This window comes from Arachis hypogaea, chromosome 11 (assembly GCF_003086295.3).
Source record: "Arachis hypogaea cultivar Tifrunner chromosome 11, arahy.Tifrunner.gnm2.J5K5, whole genome shotgun sequence".
Classification (NCBI taxonomy): Eukaryota; Viridiplantae; Streptophyta; class Magnoliopsida; order Fabales; family Fabaceae; genus Arachis; species Arachis hypogaea.
Window position 1 is genome coordinate 59361819 of NC_092046.1, and position 9634 is coordinate 59371452.

Sequence of the window (9634 nt, forward strand, 5' to 3'; positions counted from 1 at the left end):
TCTCCCTTGAATTGTGTCTAAGTGTAAAAATATGCTTTTTAGGCCCTTAAATTGGTGATTTTGATGCCTTGATGTGTTTGTTAAGTGATTTCAAGTTCATAAGGCAAGTATTGGATGGAAGAAATGAGGAGAAAAGCATACAAAGTGGAGAATTCATGAAGAAACAAGAATTGGGAATGCATTGATGGGCACGCATGCGTACAAGGCACGAACGGGCCGAAGTGATTTCGCATAGAGACGCGCACGCGTACATGCCACGTACGCGCGGGTGAAGAAACAGCTAATCGACGCACACGCGCACATGGCGCGTACGCGTCGATACTCTCACGTGACCCACTTAAAGGCAAAATGCTAGGGGCAATTTCTGAGTTGCCAGGCCCAAATCCAACTTGTTTCTGAGTGTATTTTATGCAGAATTGAAGTCCAAGCAAAGGGGGAGCAATTAGTTAGTCAACATGAGCCTTTAGTTAGTTTTCTAGAGGGAGAAGCTCCCTCTTCTCTCTAGAATTAGGTTAGAATTAGGTTAAATTGTCTTGGATCTTAAATTAATCACTTGATTTTATCTTGTTTCTTTTACAATTTCCCAAATCTACATCTTGATTTCCTTAGTTGTAATGTTAATTTCTCATTTTGCTCTCTTGTATGTTGATGAACATTGTTAGATCTAATTTTCTTTTAATGAAATTTCATGTTTCCATGTTTCTTTTATGTTGATCTTGCTTGCTATTATTGATTTCTCGCTTATGAAAGTTATGGGTCTCCTTAATCTTAGCATTTTGTGATGTTTACTTTTATTTCACATTAGGTGTTTGATATAATGCTTCCTATAGTTTTTGAGTAATTCTCTTGACCCTTGGCCTAGGCTAAGGGGATTGAGTGATCTTGAGTCCTTGGGCTTCATTGAATTGGTAATTCTAGAACCCTTGGGGATCAATTTGATAACCATTGACTCTAGCCTACTACTAAGTTAATTAGTAGCTAGGTTGGGACTTATGGATTGATGTTGATCAAGCCATTTGACGTACTCCAAGCCTAGGAGTAGACATTACGTACTTAAGGCTTTAGTGAGTAGACCTAATGATCTCAATTCCGCATAATTATCAATGTTTGAATTGTTAACAAGGATAGTGATCTCAATTACCCAAGTCTTAGCCAAGAGTCCTTTATCTTGCTTCCTTTAATTACTTGCTTGATTTACGTGTTTTGTCATTTAAATTCTTGCTCATTTAATCTCTTGCCCTCTTATTAATCAAACCCCCTTGTTCCTTCATAACCAATAATTGACCACTTCATTGTAATCCTCGTGAGATGACCCGGAGTCTAAATACTTTGGTTAATTCTTATTTGGGGTTTGTTCTTTGTGACAACCAAATTTTTGATGTGAGAATTGTTTGTTGGTTTGGAGCTATGCTTACAACGAAGTTCTTATTTTCTATAAGAAGAAAATCTAGACCATCGAGCAAAATCTCGTCCATCAACATGGCGCCGTTGCCGGAGATAGCAATGGTGCTATGTTGTTGGCTATTGTATATATTATGAATAGCTTAGTTTTTGGTTTGTTTGTTGGCTTTTGCTAGTTGTAGGACTTTATTTTCTTTGTTTCTTGTTAGTTTTATTTTTGTCTTCTCTTATCACCATGAATTCTCATCACTTTGGCAATGAGTGTGGTTCAAACTATGTTGTAGGGAATGGAAGCTTTAATGAGGATGCACATTAAGGATTTGGAAATCAAAGATAGGAGGAGACCCAAGCTTATGGACAACCTTCTTGGCAACAACCCCCTCCGAATTCTTATCGGTATAATCCTAATCCTAATGCATACCAATCCAATGAGTGTGATGACCCTTACTGTGATTGTCAACCACAACCACCACATGTATATGAAGCCCCTCCGCAACATAATTTTGAACCACCTTACTCACAGGCTTTCTACCACCATTTACCTCCATATAACCCCAACCCATACCCACCATACCAACCACCATATGAACCGCATCTAGAACCACCACCTTTCCAACACTAATACTCCCATGAACCACAAAGTCCATACGTACATCCTCAAGAATTCCACCAATATGAACCACCTTCCAATTACAACAACCTTCCCTCAAACAATGAACCTTTTCTTCCACGATCACCTCCCGATGAAGCTCCCATGTTGGAATTGAGAGATCTTGAATCTCATATCTTAAAGCGATAAGAGGAGGATGAAAAGAAGTTTGCGGAGTTAAGAGAGAAAAAATGGCTATCATGGTAGAAGTCATTGGTAACATGGTCTCATCCTGCCTAAGCCTTGCGATCAAGGCACTCCTATTGTTGAATATGGAGAAGCAACCAAAGAGCTTAGTGAGGGAGTGAACTTGAAGCTCTATGAAGAGGAGGAGGAGTTAAAATAGGAAGTACAACAGGAGGAGGAGGTAGAAATTAGTGAACAAAAGGAAGTAGTGGTTGGATGTTTAGGATATGTTGAGCACATAAAGGAATCTCAAGTTGAAGAGCCCTCTTCCACGAGGTTTGCAAAGGATGTTAAAGAGGAGAGTGATGTTGAGGAAGTGGATAGAGAGTCGAAGGAAATTGATCAAGAAGTGGATTCCATCGTTCGTGATTTTTTGTCCACATTGATCAATCCCCTTGATGATCTTGTTGAGCCTTCTTCAAATGAATTAGAAAGTAATCTTGGGGAGGACGTACAACCTCCAAGGCATATTGTGAATGAAGAATTGGAATAAGTGTCCCAAGTAACAAGCCTCCCTATATATGATGATTCCGCATCAACATATGACCCTTTCGAGCTTGAAGAATCCTTCCCCACTATGCTTGGAATTGATGACGAGGTAGACTTCACTAAACCTCCTATCTATGATGAGAGTGATGGGGAAGAAATAGAAGAAATTGGTGAAGAAGAATGTGAACTTGATGAAGCTTGGCGAGAGGTAAAGCTTGAAGAACCTTGCCAAGTGGTGGAAAACTCTAGAAGAGGATGGACGGAAGTGGAGCATGCTTTGTCAAGATCATTGGGAACTCCTCCACCTAGGTTATCATCCAATCTTTCGTTTGAGTGGGTAAAACTTCCAACTCTTAGCTTTATTATCCAACTTGAGTATGGTTTGCTTGAGACGGAAGGCCAACTTAGTGCGCTTTGTGGAATTAAGTGAAAGAGGAGGATGTTTAGTGGTTGGCGTTGTAAATATAGACTCATTATGGTTGGAAGTTCAAATTTGAAGAGTATGGATTGGTGCCGTGCTCAATTAAATGAGTCTAGGAGGGTAGTTTGGTGCTTTCACGAGAATTTGGCTTTCTTGTCACCCGGACAGAATCAAGGTGATCAACTAGAAGATGGGTGCGAAGATAAGATATGGGATCCTGGATCACACCATGGAAACCAATTTTGGGAACTTATATCTTGGAGAGAACCTCACCAAAGCTTGGTGAAAATGGTTGGAACTTCTGACAACCAATTAAAGGACAAGCACTCTTGGAGGTTCAAGGATGAATACCGGCATAAAACAGCTTGACAGGGAACCTTCCAAATGTCCAACTTAAGGACTTAAACCAAAAGTGCTTGGTGGGAGACACCCCACCATGGTAAATTCTTTCCATTCCCTTGTAGATACAATGAATGAATGAATTAGGCTCCATTGTATATAGTTTCTTTACTTCTTAGTATATTTTGCTTTGCTTGCTAAAGTGTTTATAAATTCTATGCCTTAATTAGGGATGATTCTTTGAATTTGAGTTTTTGCTTGAATTACAAGTTTCCTCAATTTGTTTGAAAAATCTCCAAAACTTCAAAAAAATATGTTTGATTTTGCATTTCAGCTGGTTTTAATGTCCTAGAGAAGGTTGGGAAGATTTTGAGCTCTTCTTGGTGCTCTTTAAAAAAAAAAAGAGAGAGAGAGAAGCCACGTGCAAGCGCACAGTGCGCGCGTGCATCGGCTGCACATTTAAGCTTTCTGGGCCAAGGACCAAAGAGTTGTGCCACTTTTGGGCCAACTCTGTGCCTTAACCCACGCGGACGCACGCTGTACGCATCCGCTTCCTTTTTTGCGTTGCCCTACCCACGCGTAGGCGCACCTGGCGCCTCCGCGTCCCATCATTAATCAACTCGTCCACGCGCAAGCGCATAGTGCGCGCACGCGTCGATGCAGTTTTGCATCATCCGGGCCAAGGACCCGAGAGTTGTGCCAACTCTAGGCCACTTTTGTGCCTCTGGCCCAGCTCGACCCGCGCGGACGCACGCTGTACGTGTCCGCGCCCTTGCCTACACCACCCATCTACGCGACAGCGCGTATGACACCTTCGCGTCACTTCATTATCCTCTCACCCACACGGACGCGCATAGTGCGCGCACGCATGGATTCAAAAATTACTAACCGCAGGGACGCGAGAGCCCTAGCACAGATGCGCACCCCTTCCTCCTTTCCCCCAACATCTCTCCCTCTTCTTCTCCCTCCATTTTCAACCTTCGAGCTCCTCAACATCAATCACCCAGTCACCTCTGGCGACACCATCGCCGTCGCCATCGCCCTCACCTCTCTTCCTTCCACCCCTTCTTCTTTTCCCCCTTCCTCACTTTCTCCTTCTCACTTCGCCCCTGCCCTGTCTTCCCTCTGCCCCCTCTCACCAGCAGCTTGCCCCGCCACCGCGACCAAGTACGCCACCGTGAGCACCGCTGCTGGTAGCGCTACCTTGCTACTTCTTCTACCCGTTTCTCCCTTTGCCCATTTCTGCTTCTTCTCTATCTTCCAGGTTTCTGCCCTTCCCCTATTCCATTCATTTTGTTGCTATAGCTAGTTAATTTTGTTTAGCTTAGTTTAGTTAGAATTGCATGTTAGTTGATTAGGTGGTTAGAGAATCTGAGCTGGATAGTGGATTTAGGTTTGTTTTGAATAATGATGATAATTGAAAGTGTTGTTGCTTCATTAACTTTTCTTGGCTTGTTTGTTGCTGGATGACTTGCCTTGTGCTGATTTAGTTTGCTTGATGTTGTTGCCTGGCTGTTCATTATTGCTTTGTTCTTGCTGAGTGTTGTGGGTTGAGTTCTTCTCCAATTTGCACTTCATTGTTGGATTCAATTATGCTTAATTGTTTGAATTCATGTTGCTTGCAAGTGGAATGATTATTATCTTGGAATGGTATTTGCAAGTTGAATTCAATGAATAGCATGCTGCCTGAATTCATTATGCTTGTTCATTTGGCAGATTTGATGCTGTATTTTAAGCCAATGTTTTTGTTCATTATTCAAAGAAAGGATGTTATTTGTTGCTAGCTAGTTTAGTTTAAATTGCTTTTTGATGTTTTGCTGCGGAAAGATTGGCTTATTTGTTCCATTCATATGAATTCACATATGGTTTTTGTGTTTTAATTATTAATGAATTCATATGGAATCTGGATTGATTATTTAAAATTGGAAAATAGCCAATTTACTGCTGAAATGCTGCCGGAGTTTTCCTAACATATTTCATGAAATAACCTTGTTTTAATTGATGCAACAAGCTTCTGTTCGATGAAATTCTGTGTCAATAGAATCTTGTTTGCTAAATGGATTTAGAAATTTTCTCTTGAGCTTCCTTGCAAGTTTTGGTCATGCTTCTAACTTTCTTTGCTTACTTGTGATGTCAACTTACTTCTGTGCATTGAATAGTTCAAGTGAATTTTCAAGACCATAACTTGAAACTCTTTTGAGATTTTGTGCCTCTTTTGCATAAACTCACAAGTTTGAAAGTTTTTAATCTACCAGGCTGATTTGATTCATTATATTCATGCCTAATTTGCATTAAGTCCCATAGATCATAAGGTTTTCCATTCTTATTTCAACTTGTGACTTTTATGCCTCGTTGGATTTGGTGTTGAATGCTTCTTAGTTGACTTATTTTTCAATATTTTGAATTTACCAACACTAATTAAGACGAGCCTAGTGACCTTGACATTGATTGATGATTTAACTCCCATATACATACTCTTGTGCAAATTTTCATATTTCATCATCAATGACTAAATGTCCCTCATGATTTTGAGTGTGCTTACAACATACTTTGTGCTTTTCTTTTGAATTAAGCCAAGAACTGTCGTTTCGCTAATCTTTGATCCACTTTTATAACTTCTAACTTGTTTAACTAACTAACTTCTCTTTTGGTTTTAAACTTAACTCTTTTGATCATTCTTTTGAATATAGCATTTCTTAGGCTTAATAAACAAGCATTGTGCAATTGTGGTTTGAATTCTTGGTTTGTGACTTGGTTTGAATTCTGAATTTTGTTACTTGCATTCTAAGAATTCTCTTTTCTTCACTCACTTCATGAAGATGTCTTACCTTGAGTGCTTTGCATCTACTTGGCTAGCTACTTATATCATACCACATCTATTTTTCAGGATGTCGGACAAAGGGAAAGCCATAGCTACCACCTCAAAGAAGAGGAAGCGCTCTAAAGCCTCTACCCCTTCACCTTATGCAAACTATGCTAAGAATTCGCTGAATGAAGTCGAGAAAGAGAATCAGCTACTCCCATCCACTGACCCAATCAAGTTCCCCAACCTCTACTATGAACTTCGATTCCCTAAATACCGGAAGACGAACCTAAACATTGAGAAGAAACTGGTCCTTCCCAATGATGTGAGATGCGCCATCAATAGCCATATTCTGGAGTTGGGCTTGGACTTTGTTGATAGAGATTTGGGGAAGATAAACACTCCGTGGGGGAGGGAGTTCTACTGTAACTTCTTTCGTGCCACTCTTGATTCAGTCCATCTGCGGGGTATGGAGATTTTGATCACCGAGGCAGCTATTGGGGAGGCATTGCTTTGTCGACCTTGTACTGGTGACCCATGCGACTATCAGCAGGCAGAGGTAGCTATCCACTGCATGACTTTTGATTATGAAGCGCTGAAGCGCGTGATTGCCACACCAGACGCCCCTTGGGTGATGGATTCTGGGAACAAGAAGCCCAAGGGGATGCTTTTCACTTATCTGTTGAGAGAGGCTAAGACTTGGCAGCATATATTCGCCCATTATGTCTTGTCCACCACTCACTTCTCAGAGATTTCGATGGATATGCTAGTCCTTATTGGCTGTGTCATGGAGGAAAAGGAGGTAGACTTCCCCCGGCTGATCAGGCAGAGCATGTGGCACGCGTATATCCGTGGCCTCCTGCCATTCCCTACATTGGTCAGTAGCATGATTGAGCTAGCTGATGTCCCGTGTGAGGACGACGACGTGACACCACCACCCCCAGATAACGATGACAAGGAGGTTACTATTTCGTGGGGTGCGTGGGTGCACAAGAAGCCTCCACCCAGATGTCGTTCTCGAGCTAGAGTAGTGGTGGAGGCAGCTCATCCTTCATCGTCAGTAGCAGCAGCAGGACCCTCCTCTACTTCAGCCGCAGCATCCTTGCCACCACCGCCAACACCTGAGCCGACATACCTGTTGGTACAGTGCCTGTTTCGCTTCATGGAGCGCAGTGAGCGTTACATCATGCAACGTCTCGATTGCGTAGACCAGGTGTTTGTATCACAGGGTATTGAGCTACCTCTGCTCCCAGACTCTCCTGCCTCCGACGAGCAGGATCAGGAGGAGGAGCATGCTGAGGACCCGACTCAGCAGGATGCACCACCAGAGACACAGGCCACCACAGAGGTTCAGCAACCCCCTGAGGACTCACAGCCAGTACCACAGCCTGAGCCCGAGCCGCAGCCCGGCGCGACTGTTGACCCCCATCTCGAGCTTCAGCAGTAGCATCGAGGATGATGCTTCATTTTAAAGTGTGGGGAGGTCACCGTTCGTGACCAATGGATAGCATTTGTGTGGTGAACTTTCAGACATTTATCTTCTAGTTCTGCTACTTTATTTTATTTTGCACTTTATCTTTGAGATCATTTTGGGATTATTGTACATATTTGCTATTGTGGATACCCTTATTTTGGTTGTTGCGCACCTTTATTATATATGTATATATTGCATTTTGGCTTTTGATTGTGATTAGAAAAATATTTTGGATTGTTAAAACCTAGTTAACCCTTTTTGTATAAGATTTGTGTTTTGATAGAAAAGGAGGTAAACTAGAGAAAATTTTTAAAATTTTCTAAATCACAACATTGCATTAGAATAAGCTTAGTCAATATGATGAAAAATTTCCAAGAAATCCATTTCTAGAGCACCACTCCAATTGGTTGAAAAAAATTTTTTAGAACTTGCTTGAATTATACAATTGTGGATCATGTTTTTGAACTAAGAACACAAGCATGTGAGATTTGAGCCTAATTGTGTGGTTACATCATATAACCACTTATTCTCATTCTTGTGTGTATTATTCTCTTTCTATGATTGTAATCTTTGATTTGTTTGATTCTTTATGTCTATTATTTTGTGTATACATGCATTTATATGATTGTGGCCATCGTTCAAATAGCTCACTTACCCCAAATAGCCTACCTTTTATCTTCCATTGTTAACGAATTTTGAGCATATGCTTAACCCACTTATTCTGAATTGTAGCACATTACAAGCCTAAGTGAAAAATAATAAATGTCCTTAATTTGAATCTTTAATTAGCTTAGGCTAGTGAGAGTGTTCATCATTTGATTTTGGAAAAGTTGGGAACATTAGGTAGAGATAAAAGTGTGCTTTTGTATTTGTGTTGAGAATCTTGGGAATTGGGTACATACTCATGTATTAATCATGTGTAAACCACATGCATTGATGTTCTTGTATATGCTTCTTTTTTAAAAAAAATTAATAGAAATAGAAAAAGAAAGAAAAATAATTGCAATAAAAAGGGGACAAAAATGCCCCAAAGTTCAAGCTTAATAATGATCAATGCATATGTGTGGTGATCAAAAGAGAATACATGAGTATGTGTGGAAAAGTGAAGAATGGATAGCTAGGTTGTTTAGAATTGTATAAGTTGTCATAGGTTAGGTCGGAAGTTTAAGTTAATCAAAGATTCAAATTTCAAACTCACTTGACCATATGCATCCTACCTTGACCCTAGCCCCATTACAACCTATGGAAAAGCCCTCATGATATTTATATGCATGCATGAAGTAATTGTTGATTGTTAGATGAAAAATAAATCTTTGAGAGCATGATTAGGGGAGAATCGAGTGAATCAACCCCATACACTTGAGTGCCTAGAGCGGATACACATCCGGTGAGGGTTCGATTGCTCAATTACATGTTTCCACCCCTGATCATCTTTTCTTGCAAGTTTTTGAAATCTCTTAATAATTCAATTCAATTGTGGGTTTGCTTTGATTGCTATTGCCATAGCCCTTGTGCTTGCATGCGTATTCTTGGAGATTGATTTATTTTGACTAAGCCATTGCATTCATATAGATAGGTTTCATATAGATAGATTGCATTTAATTAGTTTGCATTGAATAAATGTTGATACCACTTTATTTCATTCTTGATTTCAGCATGAGGACATGCTTAGTTTAAGTGTGGGGAGATTTTATAAACCCCGATTTCGTGGTTTATCTTGTGCTTATTTTAGGGAATTTTATCACCTTTTCCCACATTTATTCAATGAAATAGCATGGTTTTGTAATTCTCCCTTGAATTGTGTCTAAGTGTAAAAATATGCTTTTTAGGCCCATAAATTAGTGATTTTGATTCACTTTAATTCCATTCGAT